The sequence below is a fragment of the Meriones unguiculatus genome, chromosome X (assembly GCF_030254825.1).
Source record: "Meriones unguiculatus strain TT.TT164.6M chromosome X, Bangor_MerUng_6.1, whole genome shotgun sequence".
NCBI classification, from domain to species: Eukaryota; Metazoa; Chordata; class Mammalia; order Rodentia; family Muridae; genus Meriones; species Meriones unguiculatus.
Genome location: NC_083369.1, coordinates 68,027,715 through 68,054,654, shown reverse-complemented (window position 1 = coordinate 68,054,654; position 26,940 = coordinate 68,027,715). Strand labels below are relative to the sequence as shown.

At 38.9% G+C, this 26,940-nt stretch overlaps 1 protein-coding gene across 2 annotated transcripts in view; it reads left to right on the top strand.

The window, feature by feature from the left end:
- Trpc5 (transient receptor potential cation channel subfamily C member 5) overlaps positions 1–26,940 on the top strand; it is a 352,275-nt gene that overhangs the window by 67,567 nt on the left and 257,768 nt on the right. Inside the window, exon 2 of one of the 2 annotated variants that reach the window (XM_060374438.1) lies at positions 17,811–17,863. The exons of the other annotated variant lie outside the window; for it this stretch is intronic. The gene's annotated coding sequence lies outside the window, so the exon portion shown is untranslated. The remainder of the gene's footprint in view (positions 1–17,810; positions 17,864–26,940) is intronic. 2 annotated transcript variants of the gene reach the window in all.

The following is a 26,940-nucleotide window of genomic DNA, read 5'->3' as shown; positions in this document are numbered from 1 at the left end:
AAAGATTTAACATCATTTTCCTTTCTTTCCAATGAATTAAAATAGCCTTGATTTTTGGTGTTGCTGGTAAAGCCATGCTGTCCAGATTTTTGTTGGATGTGTTCTTACACTGGCCTCTAGCCATCTGATTGTCTGTAGCCTTTGCTTTTTGTTTCTGTAGTCTGTGCTGCAGACTGGGTCCATATATCTCTGGAGTCTGGAGTATTCTTCAAGCAGATGAAAGAGGTCTGCTGATTTGAGCGTGGCTTTTGGTGTTTCAGATGCCACTAAGGAAGAAAGGTCACTTGTGCATGTTCGCAATCATGGGAGTGTGCCTGGAAGCTTGTTTTGAAGGACCAGGTGCAAGGGCATGCAGATGCCTGGAAGGGTGAAGCTTAAGTGCGGTGGGGTTTGCTGACAGGTTTCCGTGTGCAGTTTGTGTGAGCAGGTGCCATGTATGTCTCAGGGGCCCACAGGACTGTAGTGGTACTGTGATCCAGGCACTCAGATCTGTCTGGGCTGTGCCATCTTGTTTCCAGTAATTGTTTGCCTGGACTCCACTGGGAGACCCACAGAACAAGGTCTTCAGTGTTGAGAATGCTGCCCCAGGGATCCCAATGTTGCCTACAGTGGGGGTGTGGTGGGAGGGATCCAATTTCTGGCACAGAGGGACCCTGGATCTGGGATTCTGTATGCGCTCACTTGCAGAGGCACTCCCTGATAGGCATGTGTGGAAAGCACAGGTGGGCAATGGTTCTCTATTATCAGACTTGGGTTTGCTGTTTGGCTGTTTGGAGGCCCAGTACCTGGGGTTGAGCACTGGCAGCTGGCACTGTTGCCATGACTGCAACCACAGCTTCAGCCACAACCTCCAATGCCCGAGCAAGTACAGAGGTCAGTGTGTTATGCTCAGCCCACTGAGATAGCCACAAGGGCCCTGGATCCAATCTGTCCCAGAGCACGTGTTGTCCTTTCTAGTCTGGGAAACTTGCAAGTCGATGCTCTGGCTTCAGCCATCCATCCACTCACCTGGTTTGGAGTTTCAAATTGCTTTCTCTGCCCTCAGATACAGTGCATGCTGATGTTGGTCACCGCCATCTTGGAGGCCCCTTACCACCACCACCCTGCTGGTTAGATTTCTAAATGAGGCATTTCTATCTCAGTGTTAATATGTACATCAACATATATTCAAAAGTATGAGTAGAGACAGTATGAGGTACAGAGGATTGTAGTACAAAGGTGGTTTTATGGGAAAGAACTTGAAAGTTGGATACAAAATGCATGACCATGAACAAAAGATAAGAATTAGCCAATCATGAAGACACCTGATAAACCAGTATCAGATGTAAGGGGAGGAGGTTCTCCCTTATCAGTCGACTTGGAAAGGGGCAGGGAGGAGATGAGGGTGGGGCGGTGGGATTGGGAGGGAAAGAGGGAGTGGGATACAGCAGGGATACAAAGTTAACAAACTGTAACTAATATTAAAAAAAAAAAAAGAATTAGCTCATAAGATAGAAGAGTAAGAACAAGCCTGGTAAGATTGTATGCCAAATGCAGGCATGCCTTGGAGAAGCAGAAATCAGGGTAGATAAATACATTCAATTTATTTTATGGATTATGTAACAGGTAGAAAGCTAAGAAATGGTGATAGATTTCTAAAAATTACCATCTGCTTCTTTATGCTGACTGAGTTTTAAAAGTGAAGAATGAAAATGTTTTCCAGAGAATGTCCCTAGTTATGACTAGTGACAGAAGAGATACTAGATGTGGTGACATGAAGATAGCGTGTCCATGAAATGAGAAGTAGATAGAATAACCTTGACCTTGAGACAATAATCCACCAAGCAAGAGCACAAATTATCAGTACTACCAGAAATCTAAAAACATTGGGAAAGGGTGACAGCTGTTTGATGTGGTGAAATTTGAAGGGTAGTGGTATATATGCCCTTAAGAGACAGTTAAAGATGCAATGAGATCAAGGAAAAGAGGTTAAAGTAAAAGTATACTTTTAGGATTAAATCAGCATGGCCCATCAAGAACATAAGGGTCCTTCTGTGTCTAGTATGACACCTTGTATTTTTCTCCCAAATATGCAGTACCAACTTATCTTCCCTTCCAAGTGATTCTATATTTAATGGCTGTCATATGGCTCAAGAAACTTGACCACAACACTGTATTTTCATAGATACCATTGAGAAGACTTATGCTAAAGTCCTTGCAGAAGATAATTTTCAGATAAGATATGCACACGCCATGTCTGCAGAGAGCATCTGTCAGCTTCCTTGTATGCTACACATAGAAAATTGGCTCCTAATCCTCAGCATTTTGGCTTTCTCATGCTGCTTCTCCTGAGTGGACTGAGACATGCAAATTAAGTCTAGTTTATTTAGTAGTGTTTGAGTTATCACTGCCCTACTCTCCATAAAGTAAGGGAAAAATTTTAACTTGACCAGCTTTCCTAAAACTGTTGAGAACAAGATAGTTAAGGCGATATAATGCCTTTCAGGGATTAAATGGAACCACACGTACACTATATACTGGTGTCTTTCCAGCTATGGAGTAATGGGCTATATATCATGTGGAAAAACTGATCAGAGATTTTTGTCACTTTCAAGTCACTGGTCCAGAAATTAGCAAACAAAACCTCAGCAAGATATTTTAAATGCTCTTTACTAGATGAGATAGTCAGTAGTACACAAACAAATTAAAGACATAGAATATTCAAAGTTACCAAGAAGTTTATGTCAACTCCTTCCCCCAGCAATTGCTAATGGAATGCAATAGTCTGCACTTATCAAAAATTTTACTCTCTAAGATTTCAGTTCAGTCAGTAGTAGTCCAAAGTTGTTCAGTGAAAGTTCTACCTCCCCAATCCGTGGACTTGGAAAGGGGCAGGGAGAAGCTGAGGGAGGGAGGGAGGGTGAGATTGGGAGGGAATAAGGGAGCAGGATACAGCTGGGATACAGAGTTGATAAAATGTAACTAATAATAATAAACAATAAAAAGGGAATTAAAAAAAGAAAATTCTAAAAAATAATAGTAAATAAAAAATAAACCATTCACAACTTTTAAATTATTTAAGATCTTGCACCAACTCATCTTGTCCCAACTGAAGCATGACTTACCTACTTATCCAGTGTATTCAGATTGTACATACTACCCATATATCTGATAGTCATCTAATATCTTGTCTGTTATCAGATTTATTCTTATAATATTACAGCATTTGTGGTCCAGTAACCTTTTTCTTTACTCATTAGTGGCCTCAAACTATAAGAATAGTAACACTAACTGTTTAGATATATCAAAGTATAGCCAGAAAGTCCTTTCCATGTATGAAAGGTAAAAGTCCAATAAGGTATTTTGAGAGAGGCAATATCCACATAACTTTTTTACAATATATTGTCACTGTTATTCTAGTTTAGTATTATTGTTAAGCCCCCATTAGTTATATTTTTAAATGCAACTTGATCACAGATATTCATGTATAGGAAAACAGTATACACATAGAGTTTAGTATCTATAATAAAGCATCACTGTGGAGTCTTAGAATATTTTCCTGCAGATAATGGAAAACTAAAACACAGTGGATTGATGAATGTAAGATGGAGAGTCTGCCTACCAGGAGTCGAAGCTCAGATCTGTCAACTAGGAGCTATGTGACCTTCAGCAAGTTATTTTTGCTCTCTAAGCTTCTGTGGTCTCTGTAAGCTGGAGATAATAACACTATATTAACTCACAAAGAGGATTGCATGGATCAATGTATTTAAAAACCATTTGTTGAAGATTCTGTCTTTTTTCCATTGAATAGTTTTGGCATCTTTGTCAAAAATCAGGTGTCCGTAAGTGTGTGGATTTATGTCAGAGTCTTCTATTCAATTCCATTGATCCACCAGTCTATTTCTATGCCAGTACCATGCAGGTTTTAGTATTGTTGCTCTATTGTACAGCTTGAGATCAGAGATGGAGATACCTCCTGAAGATCTTTTATTGTAGAGACTTGTTTTAGCAATTCTGGGTTTCTTGTTGTTCCATATAAAGGTGAGAATTTTCCTTTCAAGGTCTGTAAAGAATCGTATTGGTAATTTGATGGGAATTGAATTGAATCTGTAGATTGCTTTTGGTAAGATGGCTATTTTTACTATATTAATCCTGCCAAGCTATGAGCATGGGCGATCTTTCTGTCTTCTGATATCTTCTTCTAATTCTTTCTTCAGATACTGGAAATTTTTTTTCATACAAGTCTTTGACTTACTTGGTTAGGTTCACACCAAGGTACTTTATGTCCCTTGTGGTTATTGTGAAGGGTGTTCTTTCCCTAATTTCTTTCTCAGCCTTTTTGTCTTTTGTATAGAGGAGCGCTACTGATTTTTTTTTTTTTTTTAGTTAATTTTGTACCCAGCCACTTTGCTGAAGGTGTTAATCAGCTCTAGGCATTCCCTGGTAGAATTTTTGGGGTCACTCAGGTATACTATCATATCATCTGCAAAGAGTGATACTTTGACTTCTTCCTTTCCAATTTGTATCCCCTTGATCTCCTTCAATTGTCTTATTGCTCTAGCAAGGACTTCAAGAACAATGTTGAAGAGATATGGAGAGAGTGAGCAGCCTTGTCTTGTCCCTGATTTCAGTGGGATTGATTTAAGTTTCTCTCCATTGAGTTTGATATTGGCTAAATGGTGCTGGTCTAACTGGATGTGTATATGTAGAAAAATGCAAATAAATACATATGTATCACCCTGCACAAAACTAAATTCCAAGTGGATCAAAGACCTCAATATAAAACCAGACACAGAGAACTGCTTAGAAAAAAAGTGGGGAAGAGCCTTGACTTCATTGGCACAGGAGAAAACTTCCTGAAAAGAACACCAACAGCACACGCTCTGAAAGCAACAATCAATATATGGGACCTCATGAAACTGAAAAGCTTCTATAAAGCAAAGGACACTGTCGTCAGAACAAAATGACTGCTACAAATTGGGAAAGGATCTTCACCAACCCTATATCTGACAGAGGACTAATATCCAGTATATATAAAGAACTCAAAAAGTTAAACAGCAACAAATCAAGTAATCCAATTTAAAAATGGAGTACAGAGCTAAACAGAGAATTCTAGATAAAGGAATATCGAATGGCAGAGAAACACTTAAAGAAATGTTCAGGGTGCATAGTCATAAGAGAAATGGAAATCAAAACAAACCTAAGATTTCACCTTACACCCATCAGAATGGCTAAGATCAAAAACTCAAGAGACAACACATGCTGGAGAGGTTGTGGAGAAAGGGGAACTCTCCTCCATTGCTGGTGGGAATGTAAACTTGTACAACCACTCTGGAAAACAATCTGGCACTTCCTCAGACAACTAGGAATAGCGCTTCCTCAAGATCCAGCTGTACCACTGCTAGGCATATACCCAAAAGAGGCTCAAGTACACAATAAGGACATTTGCTCAACCATGTTTGTAGCAGCCTTATTTGTAATAGCCAGAAGCTGGAAACAGCCCAGATGCCCCTCAGTGGAGGAATGGGTAAAGAAATTGTGGTACATCTACACAATGTACTATTACTCAGCAATAAAAAAAACAAACAAACAAAACAAAAAAAAAAAAAAAAAAACAAGGATATCATGAAATTTGCAGGTAAATGGTGAGATCTGAAAAGATAATCCTGAGTGAGCTATTCCAGAAGCAGGAAGATGCACACTGTATATACTCACTCATATAAACATATAATATAGGATAAACCTACTAAAATCTGTACACTTAAACTAATCAAGAGGGAGGACTCTAGCTAAAATGCTTAATTTCTATCCAGAAAGGCAAAGAGGATGACATCAGAAGAAGGAGAAAAGAGGGAACACGGGAACAAGTCAGGAGCCTGACACAGAGGACCTCTGAATGGCTCTGCCCTGCAGACTATCAAAGCAGATGCTGAGACTTATCGGCAACCTTTGGGCAGAGTGCAGGGAATCTTATGAAAGAAGGGGGAAACAGTAAGATCTGGAGAGGACAGGAACTCCACAAGGAGAGCAACAGAACCAAAAAATCTGAGCACAGGGGTCTTTCCTGAGACTGATACTCCAACCAATGACTATGCATGGTGATAACTTAAGACCCCTGCACAGATGTAGCCCATGGCAGTTCAGTATCCAAGTGGGTTCCATTAAAATAGAAACAGGGACTGTCTCTGACATGAACTGATTGGCCTGCTCTTTAATTACCTCCCCCTGAGGGGGAAGCAGCATTACCAGGCTACAGAAGATGACAATGCAGCCACTCCTGATGAGACCTAATTGACTAGGATCAGAAGGAAGGAAAAGAAGACCACCCCTATCAGTGGACTTGGGGAGGGGCATGCATGCAGAGGGTGGAAGAAGGAAGGGATTGGGATGGGAGGAGGGAGGGAACCACAGGGGGGATACAAAGTGAATAAAGTATAATTTAATAAAGAATTTTTAAAAAATAAAACACATAATATGGCACACAGTAAGTATTCAAAAGATATTACAAACATGGTTTGAATTTATTCCAAGCCACATGGATATCTGACATCAGCTTTATAGGTATTAGCAAGAAACAAACTATCACTTTAATGCTTACAGTTATTAATAATTTTATATAAAATATATTCACTTTTATGCTTATGCATAATGTAGCAGACTCAGTCAAACCTACACCTCTTCACCCTTACCAGTTCAGTGAATGACACACCAAATTTCTACCATCAACATTGCCATTTCTTTTGCTGACTCTCTTTGGATGTCAGAGCCCACTTTTTCAATTCCTAGGTGGCTCAAAGAACATAACAATATATTAATAATTTTCAAACAAAGACTAGGAAGAGTAAATGTATCAATCATAAGTGTGCAGATGTTTTACACTATCTTCTAGAATGTCATCTAAAGCCTTAAATCTCAGTTACTCTCTGTGATAGCTGGTTCAATTATACTGCCATGGTGACCTGTCCACTTCTATTTTATTTTGCATTTCACTGCCCCATTCACACAGCAGTATTTTCTTCAACTCACAGAGAAACTACTTAATCATGTCTTTAAGTAATTGTTTAATGGTCAGGTTCTCATGGAACCAAAAACTAAGATCTTCTCACAAACCTATGAGAAAACTAAGAGCAAATGGCATACTTTTGCAAATTGTGTATTATCAGTGTAATAGGAGAGGTAGACATAGAACTCCCATCTCTTGATGTTTTATGTTTGTTTTTAGTCATGAGTGTATGTCATACCCTTTCCAAGGCATACACCAACTAATAATGTCAGGAAATCCCCAGTTGCTTCCTCCTCATTGTGTAGCAGTTTGATTTCCTTAAAGTCTTTTCTAGACAAGCCTGGCAAGGATCACATTCTAGCTGACACATATCCTTGGACTCCTCCAAGTTGTGCATGCATATTTTTGAGTTTATCCTTTAAATATCTGATCCTAACTAGCCATCTACCTAATTAACACTTGAGTATCTGTCAGAGGCTTTAAACACATTGTTGAGATTCATCAGGACTCTATGATAGGAATCCTAAATTAGTGGCATCTGATCCTCTAAAATAACAATTTAGGGCACTGATCACATTAATCACAATACAAGGTCACTGTGATATTTTTTCAGTAAATTAACGATCCAAAGGACTTCAGCTCTCATTAGATAGGAAGACCTACATAACAACTGGGTAATGATAGTTCCCTGGTTAATAACAACAGCCAATAATATATTTTTTTTAATATGAGGACTTTGCAGGCAGTCCTGAAGACACCTGATAAACCAGGGCCAGATGAAATGGGAGGAGGTCCTCCCCATCAGCGGACTTGGAAAGGGGCAGGGAGGAGATGAGGCAGGGTAGGATTGGGAGGAAATGCGGGAGGGCGATACAGCTAGGATACAAAATTAATAAACTGTAACTAATATTTAAAAAATAAGAAAAGAAAAGAAAAGAAAAAAAAGAGACATTGTCATTCCATGGCTGCCTATTTTATATCTCTCACCCAAAAGGGAGGTACCCAATAGTCTTCGGTTACATAACTGAAAGGCTAGTTAGACTGAGCATCTGCTAAATATAGATTACAAGAGGTTGTGTCTATTGGGGTCTCTCATTTTTAAGAGAGTCCTTACTTATTGGCCATCTGGCCTCCTAGAAAATACTGTAATTAAATTAGCCATGAAGGAGCAGTGAACATCTAACACAGGAACACTGAAACCCTTGCCTGTCTGCGCCTTCCCTCTAGGATATCAATCCTTCAGTGAGTACAAAGGGCACACTGGTCTATTTTTATTTTTCGTAAAGATGATTGGGTTTCAGAAGACGGGAATAAGTAAATCACTGACTGAGTTATGTGGCAGACACAAACTAATATTTGGCTCTCCTCAGTAAATTTGACTCAGCACAGCTCTTCTGTTCTCATTTTCCCTGTTTGTTCCTGTTGGTTTTTTTGGTTCTTAGTGACAGTAAAAGGAGGTTCTTGCTACTCTGGCTGAATGTGAAACCTGAAGAAGACCGATAGCTTTGTCAACTGCATATGTATGTTTCTTACCTGAAAAGCCTAAGAGTAACCATCACAGTTACATTTAAGAGAGGAAAGAAAGGACTGTTCTTGACCCATGTTCCCAAATAGTATCTTCCGAATCGGATGCCACATTCAGGTATGGGGTTGTGAACAAACCAGGAACTTGTTTCTAAGACTTGTTAAAAATCATAAAACCAAGATAGGCTGTACGTTAGTCTCTGCTATCTACAATACAAAGGTAAACACTTTCAGCAGTGCTCATTACATAGAGAATAAGATCATAAATGGATTACTGAAAAAGGGTACAACCCACTGATTTGTTTAAAACATAGCATTTAGCTATAGCTATAATATATTTCTCTGAAAAGGATCCAATTATAAGAATCAATTAAGAAGAATAGAGGGTAGCATGAAGTATGTGTCAAATAACTCCATGCTCAAAAATGACCTTTTCACCAAACAACAGTGTTATAGACTTTCAATATAGCTATGAATCCAGAGATAAACACCTACTGAGCTTCAACCCTATGCACTTTAATTATGGGATTTCTTCAAAATGAGGACCTATTGTACATGCCTCAGAATCTACACATTTTGCACATAATTCTAATTAATTTCTCATGTTTTGTTGAAAATCCTGCAAGAGATAATTGAACAAGGATGACACCAATAGGCATACTAAAGTGAACAGAGAAAAGCCCACTAGGCCTCAACCCTACAGAAAGAACTACAGGCTACTGAAAAAGGCTGGGTGTGGGAGAATAAAATAGTGTTCCTCAGGAAAAAGCAAACCAATCGGTTCTCCAATACCAGATGATCATTCCTGCACACATACAGACAAATAATATTATATAGACTGAGCAGGCTATATTTAAGAATATATATATATTTTATTATTTATATATATATATTATAAATATATATATAATATATATATATATTATTTATAAATATATATTCATTCCACAACAATTAGTGAAGAAAAGAAGCCATAATTTAAAAGACAGCCATGAGAGGTCTGTGCAGGGAAAGGATGGGCAGGGGGAAGGGAAGAGGAAATGATACATTATCTCAAAAAAATTTAAATGTATAGAAAATATCAGGTTTTAAAATTAGAGAGTGGATGTTGTAAAAAAGCAGATTAAAAAATATATAGCAAGTGGAGAGAATAAAACCTGACCAAAAAAGAAAAAAAAAAAAACAACTCTGCAATTTGGAAACATTTTGTGGCAGAGCAAACATTCTTATAACCTATAATGCATCCTGAGGACATCACTGGATATAGCTCACAAAGCAGGTGAAAATCAACATGTACCTTGAGTCATCAAGAACCAATACAATTACATTCTATGTATGCTGCCTAAGGAGGAAAGGAAGTGTGCAGCACATGTTATAAACTATTCTAACTTGTGTGATTACATTAAAAATTGTTGAATGCAAAGAAGCAAATTTAAACTCCAGAAAGTTCTACTACCCAGAAATCAGAAATATTCTTCCTTTTTTTTTTTTTTTTTTTTGAGCTCCATCTGTTGCTGAGGTTTCACTCCCATCATTTTGACCTCATCCTTTACAGTCTTGGTCACCTCTTAGCTAAAGAAGATGAAGTTCTATCTCATATTCCTCTTTTACAGTGGAAAAATACAAGCATGTTTTTTTCCAAGGTTTTCTACTCTTCGAAGAAAGAGAGATTCTTGAAAAGCAAATTTCTATGTTCCTTGTGAATTACATCGTATTCTCATTCTCTTATTTGCCATGAATTTCCAATTAAAAAAATGTAGTGCAGATTATTATACCCCGAAAGTGAAAGATAATTTCCTATAATACAGCTTTGTGCAAAAAAAAAAAAAAAAAAAAATACTGGTCTCGTTAGATTATGATGCAATTCGTGTGATGGCTTACTAGTAATATACTCAGCACTTAGTTTCCATTTCACCTGCAGCAATTGACAGATCTTTAACCTACATTTTCTGAAAATGTCAAAGAAGCAGATTGTGTTTGCAAGGAGCAGTTCAGGTATTTTGAGAAAGGGTAAGCACAATAGGCCCAGAATATAGGGAAACAGAATCAAGATAAAGGGAAAATTACATGCATTCGTGACAACCTGCTATAGTGCTAAAAATGTATCTCTAAAGGATGTTCCTAGCCCAGGAAAGGTTGGGAAGGGGTGATGAAGCCATCTTAAGAAAAAAAATGTCACAGTTTCCCCAGGAACTAAATAATAAAATTCCAGGGGAAGTGGCCAGTATGAAAAGAGATAGAGAAAATCTGATAAACTCTACCTCGGTGGCATTTGTGAGTAAGGGATTAGAGAGCAAATCTTTAACTGAATCTTTAGTGTTAAGAGGGAAAGCTCAGAAAGGTAGATGAGCAGTATAAAATGCTAAGTGTAGATAGAAAAAAGCCTCATCAGGAAAAGCGAGGCTACTAGGAGAACTACCTAGGATGGTGGGTAGACAAGAATGCTTAAAGAAGTAATTGAAAAAGGTGAGGGGAGCCAGAGGTATCAAAAAAAAAAAGAGCCCAAGAAAAGAACAAATGTGTCAGCAAAAGTTATTCTGTGGATACATTTAGAAAGAAGATTATAACTGGGTCACAAGACATTGAAATAGTAACGATTTAATTTTTTCACTGCAATGATCACTAGGAAAATCATCCCACCACTCGCCAACACTCAAACACCCGTGGACATCATGTAAACCTTAGAATTCCCATGTGAGCAAGAAGATGAACAGATTTCCTTTTTAAGGGTTTCTGTAGAGAGAGGCATTACAGTGGGAAGAAGTTATAGCATTCTTTAGCCAAGCCTTTCAGAATAAGCTCTGCATTCAGTGGCCCAGATAAAACTTAAGACTGACATCAGTAGAATGGCAGAACAGAGTGTACCAAACTCCCATTCCTTCACAGATACATTGGAAAATAAGCAGGAACTGTTAGAATGAACTCCCTTAGAACTCTGGAAAACGGTCAAAGATTTACAGAAACCCAACAAGTGACGAATCAACAAAAACGCAATCTTCTTTGATCAGATTTTCTTTTTTAGAGTTTCTGTAGAGAAAAACATTGTAGTGGGGAAAAGTTAAAAAGTTTTAAAGGCTTTGGTAATACTTACTCCTGCTCTGACTTCATCTTTTTCACAGTTTGGTGGTGGTCTTCAAGGTAGCAATCTATGTTCCCTGTGTTAGAGATTAGGGCTCCTGATTTCAGAGAAAGTGGAGTAGACTGCAACAACAACAACAACAAAATGTGTTGGTCTGTTCTAAATTGTCTTGGAGCTTCCTGGAGGACATATGCAGAATAATCACCTTCATTTCACCTAACTCAAAAATCTTTCAGAATCTGACAGTGGCAGACATTGCTCAACAATACTGTAACCACTTTGGGAATGATATGATGGTTGGGGAAAATAATATTCCACATGAAGCCAAAGGGATACACTAAGGAAATAATTTCTTTGGGCAAGGAAAACAATCAAAATCATCCATGTATGTGGAATAGTGCAAAAAAGCCATGCGTATGTTCAAGGAAGGACAAATGTTCAGGGAAAAACCCATGAAGTACTTAAGCTCTTACTGATGGCTCAACTCTTGGCTTCATACAAGCAATAGTTGAATGCTAAAGCAAAATTATAAATACCCTAATTATTAACAGAGGGTACCAGAACTGAACCAATCAAATATGTGAGAAAGGGTTTAGAAAGTCTCTGTCAAAATACTTGCTGATTACAATCTAAAGGAACAGAGACTTCAGAAACCAAACAGGACAAGGACCACAATCTGGAAAAACTTCAGCAATATCTATAAATAAGCAGACAATAAAAAAGTCTTCCATCAGAGGCTAGAGAGATGGCTCAGTGATTAAGACCAGTGACTGCTCTTCCAGAGGACCCAAGTTCAAATCCCAGAACCCACATGAAAGTCCACAACTGTCTGTAACTCCAAGATCTGATGCCCTCACACATGCATGCAAAACACCAATGCACATAAAAACGAAAATAAATATTTTTAAAAAAATTCTTCTATCATCAGAAACAGAAAATATTAGGAGAAAAATACAACTCTTAAAGCCAGTCCTGAAGATACCTGATAAAACAGGATCAGATGAATGGGGAGGAGGTCCCCCCATCAGTGGACTTGGAAAGGGGCACGGTGGAGATGAGGGAGGGAGGGAGGGACTGGGAGGGAATGAGGGATCGGGACACAGCTGGGATACAGAGTTAATAAAATGTAACTGATAAAAAAAAATTAAAAAAAATTATTTAAAAACATTATAACATTAGAACATTAATGTATGTAGTTCAATAATAATTAACAAGACATACAAAGAAATAAGAAATATGGTACACTTTAGGGAGGAATGGAAAAATAAAGTTCATTGCTAAAATAAATTTTATAGCTACACATTAGAAAGTTACAATCAACATTGTAACTTTACATTTTAATGAACTAGAATAAGAAGCACACAGTACACTAAAAGCAGAAAAAGAAAATTTTTAGGCAAAGATAGATAAAACTGAGAATGAAAATAACAGAATCACTGAAAGTAAAAATGGGCTCTGAAGATATCTGTAATATTGACAAGCTCTTAAATAGACTAATAACTAAACGCAAGAAGATGCAAATAACTACATAACTAAAATCACAAAAATAGAGTCATTACCAGGAACCTTAAAGAAGATACAAAGATTAGAAGAGAATATTGTAGAGCTGAGGAAATGGCTAATTATATGAAGAGATGAAAGCTACATCTGACCAGTTTGAGCACCTGAGTTCAAACACCCAGTACTCCAATAAAAGCTGGTGGCCAACACATAGTCCTTAGGAAGCTAAGACAGGGGATACCCAAAGCTTGCTGGCTAGATAAACTAGTGAAATTGGGAAGTTCCAAGTTCAACAAGAAACTTTGCCTTAGAAAATAAAGTGGAGGACAATCAAAGAAACTAACCATCATATATGCACAAGTGTACACACCCACAGGCACTTGCCCCCACATGTGCATGAACATGCATACACACACAAAATACAGACCCATGAAAAGGGACAATATTATATACAAGTGTGTGATTGGACAACTTAGCTGTAATGAGCAAATTGCTACACATACACAGATTGTTAGATGCACTTTTAAAGTAAATAAAAGTTCTAAAATACAAGGAGATATCAATAACTTTAATAAAATAAAAATAAATTTGAAAATACTTCTCAACAAGGAGAATTTTGTGAACTGAAGTCTTCATGGGGAATCTTACCAGTAAGAATGTAATTCAAATGAGGGTTTTCTTTTCAAATTGGATGGAACTAGAAAAGGTCATCCTGGGTAAAGTAACCCAGAAAAAGAAAGACACACATGGTATATGCTCACTTATAAGGGGCATTCTCTGGCATGAACTTAGTTGCCTGCTCTTTTATCACCTCCTCCTGGTAAGGTGGCCTTACTAGGCCACAGAGAAAGTGGATGCAGTCAGTCCTGATGAGACCTGATAGGCTAGGGTCATATAATAGGGGAGAAAAATCTCCCATATCAGTGGACTAAGGGGACAAACATAGGGGAGAAAGAGGATGAGAGGCTGGGACTCAAAAGGAGATAAGGGAGGGGGCTATAACCAGGATATTAAGCAAATAATAATAATGCCCCTGTTGTCTTATTAGGGAATCCCTTGGAGACTGAGCTGCCCATAGGCTACATCTGAGCAGGAGGTCTAGGTCCTCTCTACACATGGTCCTTGTTGATTCATCATTCTTTTCAGGGTACCCTGGGCCCAGATTTTTTGGCTCTGTTGTTCTCCTTATGGAGCTCCTGTCCCCACCAGGTCTTTCTATCTCCTCCTTCTTCTATAAGATTCCCTGCACTCTGTCCAAAGTTTGGCTATGAGTCTCAAGATCTGTTTTGATACCCTGATCAGTAGAGGTTTTTAGAGGCCATGTGTGGTAGGCTTCTGTCCTGTTCCATGTTTTCTCATGATTCTGATGTCTATCCTGTTTCCCTTTCTGAATGAGGATTAAGCATCTTCATTAGAGTCCTCCTTGTTGCTTAGTACCATGTGTGTCTTTCTTTTTCTGGGTTACTTTACCCAGGATGACCTTTTCTAGGGAAGGGAAGGGAAGGGGAGGGGAGGGGAGGGGGGGGAGGGGAGGGTCTTTCAGATGCCTTCTGCGGTAGACTCCTGTAATATGTCCAATGCCAAGATGCGTTTCAAAACGGATGGTAAGACTCATAGCCAAACTTTCGACAGAAGGGGAGTTAGTATGATGTGGAAAGGATAGGAGCCCCACAAGGACCAAATATATCTGGGCACACGTTTTTTTTCTGAAACTGTTTCTCCAACCAAGGACCATGTATGGATATACCCTAGAACCTTTGCTCTGATGAAGCTCATGGTAGCTCAAAAACCAATTGGTTTCCCATAGTAAGGGGAACAGAGACTATCTCTGACAGGAACTCAATGGCAGGCTTTTTGACCTCCCCACCCCCCGAAAAGAGGAGCAGTCCTGCTAGGCCACAGAGAAGGACTTTGCATCCAGCCCTGAAGATACCTGATAAAACAGGGCCAGACGAAAGGGGAGGAGGTACTCCCCAATCCTTGGACTTGGAAAGGGGCAGGGAGAAGCTGAGGGAGGGAGGGTGGGATTGGGAGAGAATAAGGGAGCAGGATACAGAGTTAATAAAATGTAACTAATAATAGTAAACAATAGAAATGTAAAACAAAGTCATGATTACATGACCATCATATAGATTCACTAAAAGCTCTACTTCTAATTTTGAATTTTGGTCTTTTCCTACTCTCTTAGTCCCTTTCTATTGAAACACCATGACCACAGCAACTCTTATAAAAGAAATCATTTAATTGTGGGCTTACTTACATTTTCAGAGGCTTAGTCCATTATCATGGTGGGTAGCATGGCAGCAGCCATTGCATCATGGTGCTGGAGAAATAGCTGAGAACTACATGCCATCTGTAGGCAGAGAATGAAACCTGGGGCTGGTGTGCACTTTTCAGACATCAAAGCCTATCCCCAGCAACACACTTTCTCCAACAAAGCTACACCTTCTCCAGTTAGGTCATAGAAATAGCTGAGAACTACATGCCATCTGTAGGCAGAGAATGAAACTTGGGGCTGGTGTGCACTTTTCAGACATCAAAGCCTATCCCCAGCAACACACTTTCTCCAACAAAGCTACACCTTCTCCAGCTAGGTCATACCATCTAATCCTTCTAATGCTCTCAAACAGTTCTTCTCCCCGGTTACTAAGCATTTAAATATATGAGTCTGTGCTACTGCTCTAGAAAGATATGGCAGGATACTCTCTCCCATGCTAAGAAGCAGCATCAAGTTAGAGTGTCCAGTAAGCTACACAATCCCAAGGGAAACAACCCTTGTACTGTGTTGTTATGCTATATTGTTTAGTACATTACATATATGGGTGCATTTTTATCTGATAATGAAACAAAGCTTACTACAATTATGTCCACAAACATTTTTATTAAAAAATTTGTTTATTCAAAAATTATAATCTGATCAAGGTTCCCCCATCCTCTTCCATATCATTTGACCTCCCTGCTCGTCAAATTCATGCCTTTTCTCTCTTTCTTGATAAAACAGGCAAATAAATACAAAGAAAAAAGTATAAGAACTCAATGTTTTGGGTTAATATGCTTGCAATATTTTATACATTTTCATTTATTCACCTTTACAAAATATTGACATAGGTATGTTGACACTTGATTGCTTTAATTTTATTTTACTTCTTTGAAATTTAGACCCAAGCTATTTTACCAAAATTTACAAATAGGTTAAATACACTTAATTTTGAATATTATAAAATACATTAGTTTGTGGTTTAAAAAGATGTTGCTTTACAGTTAAAAATGTTTTTCAGTGTTTCACAGTTATTGTACTGTATCTCATCATAAATTTGGGAACATCTATACAATGCCATGGAATACGGAATACATGCTGTAACATGAATAAGCATGAAAGCATTAATATTGAGCTAAGTGAATAAAAACAGACACAAGAGATCATATATCATTAGGTTCCATTCCTATGAAACATGCAGAATAGACAAATTATATATACAATGACAGAATATAGTTCAGCAGCTATATCAGCATTTTGGAGTCAAGGGAAGTGAGAAAAGATGGAAACAGTCTAACGAGTTAAAAGATTTACTTTGTGGTGATGGGAATGAAGAACCAGATATTGCTGATGCTTATGTCTTATTCTTTACATACTAGGTGCTGCAGAATTATCTTTTTAAATTTTTTATTCACAATTTATTCATTATATATCCAGCTGAAGCACTCTCCCTCAACTCCCCCAGTTCCACCCTCCCTCCCTCTTCGCCTCATCCCCTTCCCCTAGTCCTCTGAAAGAGGGAGTTCTCCATTATTGCCATCTGCCCATAGCTTGTTAAGTCTCATCAGGACTGCCTGGATCCTCTTCCTTTGTGGCTGGGCAAGTCTGAATCGTCTAGGGAAAGGAATCAGAGGGCAGTCAACTGAGTTCATGATAGAGATAGTCCCTAATCCCCTCCCTCAGAGATCCAAATGAAGACTGAGATGCCAATGGGCCACATCTGAGCATGGGATCTAGGTCCTCTCCATGCATGGTCCTCCATTGGAGCATCAGTCTCTGCAGGACCCCCTGGGCTCAGATCTTTTAGTTTTGTTGATTTCATTGTAGGGTTTCTCTCCCCTCTATGTACTTCTATCTCCACCCCTCTCTCCCCCCATAAGACTCCCTGCATTCTGCCCAAAGTTTGTCTGTGAATCTCAGTATCTCCTTCCATCACTTGTTGAGTGTATTCTTTCAGAGGACCCTGTGCAGTAGATTCCCATCCTATTTCCTCTCTTCCACCACTTCTGGTGTCTATCCTGTTTGCCATTCTGAATGAGATTTATGTATCGTTCTCCTTAGGGCCCTCCTTAGTGTTTATCTTCTTTAGGTCAATTTTTAAATGGTTCAATTTGTGTTATATGAATTTCTCCTTAGTAAATTACTTTTCAAGTCTGTAAGAATTTAATATGTGTTTGAAATGTCACTATTTTCATGACTACAAATGTAGTGAAATATGTGCAACCTTCTACAAACTGAAAAATTATTTAGCCAATTAGCAAACATGGAAGTTAAGAACACTAAGGTTAGAAGGAATGCTCAAGTTAAAATGACAATAGAAACAGTGTCTCAGCATAACTACCAAGAAACCATTCCACATACCTCACCTTTGTTAAAATGTAAAAAGGCAGAAGAGAGATATACTCAGATATTTTATCTAAGATAAGGACAGGAAAAAGAGGAAATAAACTAATGAAATAATTCTTCAGTTGCAGGTGTCAAAGAACTATGCATTTCATCCTTTTTCATTCTGCAGAATAAGGTTGGTATTTCTTTTGCTTTGCTTTGCATTTTTGTAAGAGTTTTATGAGTTTTTGAAATTTTAATATTAATTACATCATTCCTCCCTTTCCTTTCCTCCTTTATTCTTTTTTTTTCATTGAGAATATGCTTCTCTTTTATAAAAGTACCACAATTTCTGTATTCATTCCTCTGTTGATGGACATCTAGGTTGTTTCCAGGTTCTGGCTATTATGAATAAAGCTGCTATAAGCATGGTTGATCAGATGTCCTTGTTGTGTATTGAACATCTTTTGGATATATGCTTAGGAGTGGTGTAGCTGGATCTTGAGGAAGCCGTATTCCTAATTGTCTGAGAAAGCGTCAGATTGATTTCCAAAGTAGTTGTACAAGTTTACCTTCCCATCAGCAATGGAGGAGGGTTCCCCTTTCTTCACATCCTCTCCAGCATGTGTTGTCACTTGGGTTTTTGATCTTAGCCATTCTCATGGGTGTAAGGTGAAATTTCAGGGTCGTTTTGATTTGTATCTCTCTGATGGGTAAGGACTTTGAGCATTTCTTTAAGTGTTTCTCTTCCATTCTATATTCCTCTGCAGAAAATTCTGTTTAGCTCTGTACCCCATTTTTCAATTGGATTGCTTGATTTATTGCCTTTTAACTCTTTTAGTTCTTTATATACTCAGCACTTTGTCAGAGGTAGGGTTGGTGAAAATCCTTTCCCAGACTGTAAGCTGTCATTTTGTTCTGACGACAGTGTCCTTTGCTTTACAGAAGCTTTTCAGTTTCATGGGGTCACATTTATTGATTGTTGATCTTAGAGCCTGTGCTGTTGGTGTTCTGTTCAAGAATACTACTCAGCAATTAAAAACAAGGAAATCATGAAATTTGCAGGCAGATGGTGGGATCTAGAAAAGATCATCCTGAGTGAGGTATCCTAGGAGCAGAAGGACACACGTGATATATACTCACTTATAAGTGGGTACTAGACCTATAAGATAGGATTAAAAAAAATCTGTACACCTAAAGAAGATAAACAAGAAAGAGGACCTGGGGTAAGATGATTAATCCTCACTTAGAAAGAAAAATGGTATGGACATGGGAAGTAGGAGAAAACAATTAATAGGACAGGTGCCTACCTCAGATGGCCTCTTAAAGACTCTAACTAACAGTGTACTAAAGCAGATTCTGAGACTCATAACCAAACCTTAGGCAGAGTGCAGGGAATCATATGAAAGAAGGGGGAGTTAGTATAAGCTGGAGAGGACAGGAGCTCCACAAGGACCAATTATATCAGGGTACAGGAGTCTTTTTTTCTGCAACTGTTTCTCCAGACAAGGACCATGTATGAATATAACCTAGAACCCCTGCTTGGATGTAGCCCATGGTAGCTCAGTATACAAGTGGGTTACCCTAATAAGGGGAATAGGGACATGAACTCAATGGCTGGCTCTTTGACCTTCCCCCACCCCTGAGATAGGAGCAGCCTTGCTAAGCCACAGAGGAGGACATTGCAGCCAGTCCTGAAGACACCTGATAAGCTAGGGTCAGAGGGAAGGGGAGGAGGACCTCCCTATCAGTGGACTTGGAAAAGGGCAGGGAGAAGATGAGGGAGGGAGGGTGATATTTGAAGGTATTTGAAGGGAATGAGGGAAGGGGCTACAGCTGGGATACAAAGTGAATAAACTGTAATATATATATATGTATGTGTGTGTGTGTTTGTATTCCTTTCTTGTTTTTTTTTAAAAGAGAATATTCTTCTTTCATACAACCTGCCCATAATTTCCCCTTCCTCTACTCATCTCACAACTCCCACACCTCCTTTCTTCTCCAAAACCATTCTCCCTTCATTTCCTCTTCAAAAAAGAGTCGACCTCCAAAAGACAACAGCCAAACAGGACAAAACAAGATACAATAAGACAAGGCAAATGCCTTCATAAACAAGGAAACCCAATGGGAAGAAAAGGAACTGAAGAGCAGGCAAAATAGTTAGAGATACAGCTGCTCCCATTTTAGGAGTCCCACATAAAACACTAAGCTAACAACCATAACATACGTAGAGGACCAATATAGACCCCAGCAGGCCCCATGCTTGCCCTTTAGTCTCTGTGAGAACGTATGAGTCCTGCTCAATTGATTCAGTGGAGCATGTTCTCATGGTATCTTCCATCCCCTCTGACTCATGCAATCTTTCTTCCCCCTCATCCGTGAAGTTTCCAAGCTCTGAGGGTAGAGACTAGATGGAGACCTCCAGTTTAGAATGTCTCTCTGCATAATGTCTGGCTTTGTATCTCTGCACCACTTCCCATCCATTGCTGCAGGAAGCCTCACGGATGAAGACTGGACAAGGCACGAACCTCTGAGTCTATCAGAATATCATTAGGAATCATTTAGTTAATTATTTTTTTCTTGGCAAGTCATATTTTGGTCTACCCTAAGTCTCTGGGCTATCCAGTTTCAGGTCCCTGGCCAACTAGAGGTTTCTAGGCAGTGATTGTCATGGGCTCTCTCTCTCATCACGGGCCTCAAGTTAGACCAGTCATTGGTTAGTCACTCCCACAAGATCTGAACCTCCATTACTCCAGCACATCTTGCAAGCAGAATAGGTTGGAGGTCAAGGATTTGTGGCTGGGTTGCTCTCCAGGTTTCTCTTTCAAGAGCCTGTAGAGTACCTTCTCATACCAAAGTGATTAGAATGTAGGGACAATATCCACACTGCTCATTGAACATACACAAAGGCTGGGCTGGTACCTACATTGAGCTTATTATTCAATTGTTATTATATACATGTATAACAATTAAAAGAACACAATATGTGTATATGTGTGTATATACATGTGTGTATATACATACACATATGTGTGTTATTTTGTATTGCATATATATATATATGCAACCTATACAACTCATATGAAGTTATATGTATATATGATTTCAGAGCTTATACTCTTCCCTGGGGAAGACTATTTCTCCTACTCTCAACATTTTTAGTTCCCTGTGATAAGGGGTAAGCATTCTCTTTAAGGAATCATGAAACAATCCTCAGAATAAGGGAAAAGTCTGACTTCTTAAAATCTTTTAGAAGTAGCAGGAAGTTTCACATCATGTGACTTATTTAAGCATAACTAACAAGGGCCATGGACAAGTTAGGTACTTCAAATTGTGAGCTGTATATCTGTAGCACAGACTATTTCTTACCTCTTTGTCTAACAAAGAGCTACAGGAAGACATGGCCTTATACAGGTTATGCAACCAGGCCTAAATATATAGGCCTGTGTTTTAACAGGAAGATTATAATAAAAGACCCTGATTAAAAGAATAAATGGAGCTATTTGAATTTTCCCAAGTATCTGTTTATTTTTGCTGGGCACTTAATCTATGTCTTCACACAAAGCTAGGCATCCATTCTAGCAGCATCCTCTAGACATGACACTTTTGGCATACTCATGAATATAATATGAATATTATACAAGAAAGATGACTTACCTAAACCCATGCCACAATTAATTATTTTGCTTGTTTGTCTTACTTTACTTATTTAACCAATAACTTTACTGCCTGATCATAGCCCCCTCCCTTCTCTCCCCCCACTCTCACAAGCCCTCTTCCCATTCCCCTCTCTCTTTCATTTCAGAGAAGGAAAGGCCCCATGTGGGTACTAATGTACTGTGACACTTCAAGCAGCAAGACTAAGGGGAATCCTCTCCCACTGAGGCCAGACAAGGCAGTCCAGCTAGGGGAAAGGGATTCAATGACAGGCATCCCCATCCCCATTGTTAGGGGGGCACACATAATGACCAAGCTGCACATCTGCTACATATGTGTAGGGGGTCCAATTCCAGGCCATGCATGCTCTTTGATTGGTGGTTCAGTGTCTGGGAACTGGACCACATTGTTCCAAGTTAGTTGACTTTGTAGGTATTCTTGTGGTGTCCTTGGCTCCCTAGGTCCTTCCTCCTACTCCTCACCAAGTCTCCCTGAGCTTGGCCTACTATTTGAGTGTGGATCTTTGCATCTGTTTCCACCAGCTGCTGGATGGAGCTTCTCAGAAGACAGTTATACTAGGCTTCTATCTACAAGTATAGCAGAGTATCATGAATAGTGTCAGGGGTTGGCTCTCTTCCATGGGGTAGGTCTCAGGTTGGGCTATTAATTGGTTTGCCATTCCCTCAATCTTTGTTACATCTTTATCAATACAATTCTATAGTATAGACTGGTTTCAGTTGAAGGCTTTATGGGTACATTGGTGTTCCCCTCCCTCCACTGCAAATCTCCACCTGACTTGAGGAGGAGGGGAGTTCAGGCTCCATATCCCTGATGCTAAGAATCTCAGCTTCAGTCACCCCTGGGAGCCTTCCTTGTCCTAGAGATGCCTCCCTCCTCACGGATTTTTTTTTCTTTCCTGCTCTGTCATTCATCCTTCTCCTACCCCCAACCCACCCTGCTCTCCCTACACCTGATCCCTACTCCTGTTGCCCTCCCTGCCCATTTCCTTCCCTCTGTCTACTTCAGATGCTTTTTTTATTTTCTCTTCTGTGTGAGATTTAAGATCTTCACTTGGGCACTATTTACTTCTTTGTGTCTGTGAATTGTCACATGGTTATCCTATAGTTTGTGGCTAATATAGTATTACAAATATATGCCCTTAAGTCTTAACAAAATTCTCCAAAGTTACAATTTCAAATATTTTCTCAAGACTGCTTAATATTGCTCTTCAATCTTATTTAACATTAAGAAGAGAGTTATTATTATTATTATTATTATTCACAATTTATTTACTTTGTATCCCAGTTTTAGCCCCCTCCCTCATCTCTTCCCAGCCCTACCATCCTTCCCTCTTCTCCCCTTTTGCCCCTACACTAGTCCACTGATAGAAGAGGTACTCCTCTCCTGCTATCTGACCCTAGCTTATCAGGTCTCATCAGGACTGGCTGCATCCTCTCCTTCTGTAGCCTGGCAACCCCCAAGGGGAGGTGATCAAAGAGCCTGCTACTGAGTCCATGTCAGAGACAGTCCCTGCCTGTTCTCCTTACTAGGAAACCCACTTGGAGAATGAGATGCCTATGGGCTGGCTATATCTGATCAGGAGGTCTGGGTCCTCTCCAAGCATGGTCCTTGGATGGAGCATCAGTCTCTTCAGGGTCCACTGGGCCTTGATATTTTGGTTCTGTTGCTCTCCTTGTAGAACTCTTGCCCCCTCCAGGTCTTTCTATCTCCCCCTCCTTCCTTAAGAGTCCCTGCATTCTGCCCAAAGTTTGTCTGTGAGGTTCAGCATCTGCATTGATTCCCTGATGGGTAGAGTCTTTCAGAGGCCCTCTGTGACAGGCTCCTGTCCCATTCTGTGTTCTCCCCCTTCTGATGTCTATACTGTTTGTCCTTCTGAAAGGATTAAGCATCTTCCCTAGAGTCCTACTTGTTTAGCTTCTTTAGGACTACAGATTTTAGTATGTTTATCGAATATTATATGGCTAATATCCACTTATAAGTGAGTATAGACCACATACATCTTTCTGTTTCTGGGTTACCTTACTCAGTATGATCTTTTCTAGTTCCATCTATTTGCCTGCAAATTTCGTGATTTCCTTGTTTTTAATTGCCAAGTGGTATAGTGTGTAAATGTATCACAATTTCTATATCCATTCCTCTGCTGAGAGAAGTTTAGGTCATTTCCAGATTCTGGCTACTACAAATAAAGTTGCTATGAACATAGTTGAGCAAATGCCCTTCTTGTATGGTTGAGCATCTTTCAGATATGTCCTTTGGAGTGGTATAGCTCGATCTTGTTGTAGCACTATATCTAATTTTCTGAGAAAGCACCAGATTGATTTCCAAAGTGGTTGTACAAGTTTACATTCCCAATTCTGACTATTACAAATAAATCTGCCATGAACATAATTGAGCAAATATCCTTATTGAATGGTGGGGCATCTTTTGGGTATATTCCCAGAAGTGGTATAGCTAGATATTGCAATGGTGCTAGTCCCAATTTTTTGAAAAAGCATCAGATTTATTTCCAAAGTGGCTGTACATGTTTGCACACCTACCAACAATGGAGAAGGTTTCCCCATTCTCCACATCCTCTCCAGCATGTGTTGTCATTTGAGTTTTTGATCTTAGCCATTCTGATGAGTGTAAGGTGAAATCTCAGGGTTATTTTGATTTGCATTTCCTGGATGAGTAAGGATGTTGAGCATTTCTTTAAGTGTTTCTCTGCTATTTGATATTCTTCTATTGGGAAGTCTCTGTTTAGTTCTCTATCTCATTTTTAATTGGATTATTTGGTTTCTTGGTGTCTAACTTCTTGAGTTCTTTATATATTCTGGATATTAGCCCTCTGTCAGATATAGGGTTGGGGAAGAACTTTTCTCATTCTATAGGCTGCTATTTTGTTCTGTTGACAGTGTCCTTTGCTTTACAGAAGATTTTCAGTTTCATGAGGTCACAGTTGGTGTTCAGTTCAAGAAGTTGTCTCTTGTGCCAATGAGCTCAAGGTTCTTCCCCACTTTTTCTTTTAACAGGTTTAGTGTGTCTGGTTTTATGTTGAGGTCTTTGATCCACGTGTGTAGGGTGATAAATACGGATCTATTTGCATTTTTACATGTAGTCATCCAGTTAACTCTTCCATCTTTTTACTTGCCCTTCATTGTGCATACTGGTTTCAGAGTGAAAGCGTGAGCAGATCAGTGAGTGTTCTTTAGAGATATGAAAAATTGACTCATGGTCATAAAGACTCAGAAATCCCAAGATCTGCAAGCTAGAGATGCACGAATGCTGGTGGTATGGTTCCAGTCTGACTTAATAGGACTAGGAGTTTGGAAGACTGATGCTAGAAGTCCCTTTCAAAAACTCATCAGGTAAGAGATGCTTACAGGGCAGAAATTTCAGTTCTACTCTGAGACAAGTTACCAGCAACAAAGCAATGCCACAGCTGAAGCCTTTAGTTGGGAAATAGTTCTCTTAGTGGAGGCTCAGACTCTTTTATTGGGGCATTTAATGGAAAAGATGAGGCACTCCCACATCATTAAGGATGAAGTGCTTCTTATGCTCAGTCTACCTATTCAAATGTTAATCAGATTCCTTAATGGAAATATCCACAGAAATGTTTAGCCAACTGTTTTGATAGCTCAACCAGTAGCCCTGTTAAGTTGACATATAAAATTATTAATCACAGCAGGAGTGGAAATAAGTCTTATCTTTTTCTCTGAGAATAGTGGACTTGAGTTCATCACTCTCCATTTTTTTTAGTCAAGCATGAATCAGCATGTCTAAAAATGTAGGGTTTATTTTTAAGATGGTGTAGATGAGATGAATCTGATAAGGCCAGTTTCCTAAACATGTGAATTTGAAAGACTGAGAAAGGATAGGAGATTACTAGTTAGAACTAACTTTACAAATTTTCTTTTATTTGAATTGATAAAGCCTCACCACTTAACCCATGTCACGCATACACCTCTGAGTCCTCAGCCAGGTTTTGAGTAGCAAGCTTGCAGAAGTATTGGCAAGGGAACTACTATCTTCAGGAAAAACAGAACTATAAGTGGAGATAAAAGCAGGTTATACAACTAGAATATAGGAAAACAACAGGAAGATAATAGAAATAATGCAAATGCAAATAGAGCCAGTTCTAGAAACAAGATACATTTTTAAAGAATTTAGGTATAATAATAGATCCAAACCTACCATGTAAATACAGAAAGTCTAGAAGGTGAAGCAGCCCAAAGAAAGCAGCCGAATAGTAGACACTCACAGGAAACCATGGAGACAAAAGACTCATAAATCAGGCAACTTCTCTGTTTCAGGTAGGAGTCCTTTTAGTCTTCATATATATATATATATATATATATATATATATATATATATATATATATATATATATGTTATTCTGAGATCTGCTTGCCAAGATCTGGCCAGTTCAGGGCCACCATAATTTCAACTTCCTCAATCAGTATCTTCATCAGAAAGTTCTGCCAAGGCCTATGAGAAACTTACAAGAGGATGGAGGCTGAGAACAGATTTCAGTAGCAGGTGGTAGAATTACAAAGAGAAAGGCAAGAAGAAAGGAGACCAAGAAAAAAAAAAGGTGTCTTAATCTTGTTTAAATGTAAAGCAAAATAGAACTCATTCAGTGCCCAATAACAGGTCTAAGAGGGTATTTTACTGTGTTGGAATTGGACTACACAAATGCTAAACAATACTAAAGCAGAAAATGGTAAGTCTTATCAGTAAAACCCACAGTGCTTAATCTTGCCCTGGTAAAATGCTACTCACAGTAAATGCCATTCACATTAATATGTTTCTTCTCTCCTTGAACTTTCTTTTTGTGGCTATAATTTCAGAAATATCATAACCTTCTGGCCCTACTCTAGCGCTGCCTAATCTTAATTTCATACTCCCACTTCATGACAATTAGAGCACAATTCACCATTTGTAATGCTGATAGAAAGTGCTTACTCATTCATTCAACATGTGGATTTAGTTCCTACTATGTTCCAGGCATTGTTGTAAGCACTAAAGATATAGCAACAGAAAAGTCATGCAGATTCCTTTATTTTGCATAGCTTATATTCTTGTGAACTTTTAAATGCACCAGTTCGAGAATCTTTTAACCAAAGCATTTGACCTTTCCTGACATACATGGGAAATAGCAGTTTTTCACTTCCAACAGAAGTTTCATTCCTCCCTGCAGCCATCTCCTCATGTTTCTTCTGTAGCATCTGTTGTCAGATAAAATATGTTATGGTGAATGTAAAATGACTCCCACAGTTATGTATCTGACTGCTTGCTTCCCATTCTCAGTTTTTAAAAAAATGGCAAAAGACTGGGATAAAGTCTGGGTGTGACTGAGAGCATCTAGTCCTTACAGTATAAATGCTGTATCTTCAAACTGCTCATCTCTTGGAGTGCAGTATATATCTATACCTGATCATCACACTCCTGCACCTCTTGAAGCTACACTCCTTAGGAACTCTCAACCAACACTACAGATATCTGTTAATTACTCATTAAGTGTCATGCAGTTGGTACTCAGGGATAATCACTCATATCGTCCCTTTATTCTTCATGCTGATCCTGTTAGGTGAAAAGAACAGCTCTTTTTTCCTT